A 3,023-nucleotide genomic window follows, 5' to 3' on the forward strand; every position below is an offset into this window, starting at 1 on the left:
AGCATTTGGGAATTTGCAGGAATTTTTTCTAAATTAATTATCTTCTGTGAAACTTGCGTGTAATTTTTCCTATATCAAATACCAGAGATAGTATTCAATTTTCTTTGATCGTGTTTGTACCAGCAGTCTCAATAATACGCGGACTATAGGAAAGTTTATCAGTAAAACACACCGTCAAAACCCAAAATCTGTAAATTAAGTAGCTTTGCTTTAGGAACAAATTTGATTCATGTAGTGCTTTCGAAATTCGAATTTTTTATTTATGGGGCAAGAGATTTTTTATTTAGTTTTTACGTGGTATGGACAAAAATGTAATTGGGTCAAGAAGGAATTGGCGGCCATAAGTGAGTGGCACGTGGGTTGAAGAAACCACACACTTGCGTAGCAATTAGAAAGTCTTGTTCATATCTCTTTCAGGGCAAGTTCCAGGAAATTTCCACCATAACAATCCTCCCTTGCTTTCATTTTATTGGTCTCTTTCATTCACAGAGCCATTAAAAGATGTTCAAAAGGTCAGCGAGTAACAGGGAATCCATTCTATCAAGCCTGAAAGATTATTGACACATGGAGAGTTTCATTAGCGGATCATCATCATCATCAAGGCCGATCCATGTTTATTTAAGTTTCAAAGGAGATGATGAAACTTGCAGATTCACGGATAGGCTTTGGGCTGCTCTTGAAACTGACGATCTAAACACCTTTTGGGATGATAAGAAGCTAGAGCCAGGCGATTCCATCTTTCTCCCACCTCACTTCCTTAAACCAATTCGACAATCCAACATTTCCATTGTTGTCTTCTCAAAAAACTATGCTTCTTCTATATGGTGCCTTGAGGAGCTCTCTGAGATCGCTGCACGCATTAACGAAGCCCGATATACTGTTTTCCCAATTTTCCATGATGTCCATCCATGTGAGGTTCAATACCAGAGTAATTCTTTCGAGAAATCTTTTGCTAAACATGAACAAAGGTTTGCAGCAAATTTACGCAAGCTACAAAGCTGGAGGTTAGCAATGAATCGAGTGGCTAATCTCTCTGGTTGGCATGTATTGCAAGAGTAAGTAATTAGTTTTTCTTCATCAAAACTTTCAAAGTCTCGATAAGCAAATTATAGCGATCTTCATCAATCGGCATGTATTGGCTAAGTGATTAATTTAGTGCTTTAATTTTGCGTCTTCTTTTTTCCCGTGTTCAGGCCAGGGGAACATGTTATTGATGACATCGTAATAAAGATGAAAAGAAAAATGCGTGAATTAGCCTATGTTGATGCCGATTTGATAGGGATGAAATCTCAAGTGAGAGAAGTAGAGGAGCTTCTAGAGCTGGGTGTGAAAGATGAAGTTAGAATTGTGGGCATTTGTGGTATGGGCGGAGTAGGGAAGACAACTCTTGCTAGAGTTCTCTATGATAGAATTGCTCACCATTTTAATGCTTCTCATTTCATATTCAATGCATCTGAATTTTACAGTATTGCATGGAAGATCAGACATCTCAGGAATAATATTCTCCTGGTTATCGATGGCATTCATTTTCGCCTAGATCTAGAACCAGTAATCTGGTTTGTAAAATCGAAGTGGTTTGGTGGAGGGAGTAGAATTATCATAACAAGTAGAGATGAAGGAGTACTTAAAATGTTTGAGAAGTATGATATTTATAGGGTTAAACTATTGGGGAAGGAAGAAGCTCTTCAATTATTTTGTACGAAAGCTTTCAAATGTGATTTTCCAAAGAGTGGTTATGAGGCGAAAATAGATAGTGTACTCCAATATGCCAATGGCCATCCATTGGCAATTGTTATGTTGGGCTCATTCTTATTTAACATCAGAGCTTCAGATTGGAGTAATGCCTTGGTTCAATTCAAAATGCTAAATAACCCTTTGTTAATGAAAGTACTCAGAGAAAGCTTTGATGATCTGGATGATGTCCATGCAGAAGCCTTTCTAGACATTGCATGTTTTTTCACAGGGAAGGAGGTCAAGTTTGTAGAAGGAATTTTGCAGTCTTGTGATTTTCTTGAGTGCGATCAGATTGAACTTTTAGTGGAAAAATCACTCATTACTATTATGAATCGAAAAATACAAATGCATAGTCTGCTACAAGAAATGGCAAGAGATATCGTTCGTGATAAATTTCCTTTTAGTCCAGAACAATGGAGTAGATTGTGGGATTTTGATAATATTTATGAAGTGATGGAGATGAACGATCACAGAGTAAGTTTGCTAACATTTTTTCTGTTCGGTTGAATCATTAGTATTATACATCATGACCTTAAATTGAGGCAGTCTTGATCACTTGACATTATTTTGGTATAAATATTTATTCTCAGGTTAATCGCAAAGTTGAAGCTATAGTCTTGGAATTATTAGAAGATTCAAATGGGAGGACATTGAGAGTTGAAGGTTTGTCACTCATGAGCAATCTTAGACTACTCATATTTCGTAACGTGAAATTTTCTGGAGTCTTGGATCATCTTTCAAGAAATCTCAAATATATTTCATGGCACCGATATCCATACATTTCTTTGCCATCAAGTTTTGAACCAGATAATCTCAGAGAACTGATTCTGTCTGATAGCTGCATCACAAGTGTATGGAATGAAGAAAAGGTATATATACTTGCATCACGAAAAAATAGAAAAGACTTGTTTATAAGCAATAATTAAACTATTTATGTTAACCAATAAAATATATATGATTTCTATTTAACATGTATTAAGAAATTATGTATTATTTTTATTTACGCATGTAAATATGTGTTAGCTTTTGTGTTCGAAGATTTCCATGAAAACCTTTTGGCACTCCTTCTTGCACGGTTTTCAGGAATCACTTCACTCAAATGAAGTGCATGAAGATGAAGATTGTTGTCTTTATTCACAAGAATTCCCTTGCTTGAGAAATTTGAATCTTAGTGGCTCCAAAGATTTAACCACAATACCAGATTTCGAAGAATTTCCAAGTCTTGAGAGGCTAGATCTTGAAAGGTGCACTAAATTATCACAGCTTCATCCATCTATTGCTGCTGTTTC

General features: G+C 36.0%; 1 long non-coding RNA gene across 1 annotated transcript; it reads left to right on the forward strand.

The window, feature by feature from the left end:
* Positions 1 to 860: 860 nt before the first annotated feature.
* On the forward strand, positions 861 to 2,540 carry LOC114730325 (uncharacterized). The gene is made up of 2 exons (XR_003738829.1): positions 861 to 1,055; positions 2,325 to 2,540. It is a non-coding gene; the product is annotated as an uncharacterized LOC114730325 (long non-coding RNA).
* Positions 2,541 to 3,023: the final 483 nt, after the last annotated feature.

Source organism: Neltuma alba, unplaced genomic scaffold (genome assembly GCF_004799145.2).
Source record: "Neltuma alba isolate B1F8T4 unplaced genomic scaffold, ASM479914v2 tig00000377_pilon, whole genome shotgun sequence".
Lineage (NCBI taxonomy): Eukaryota > Viridiplantae > Streptophyta > Magnoliopsida > Fabales > Fabaceae > Neltuma > Neltuma alba.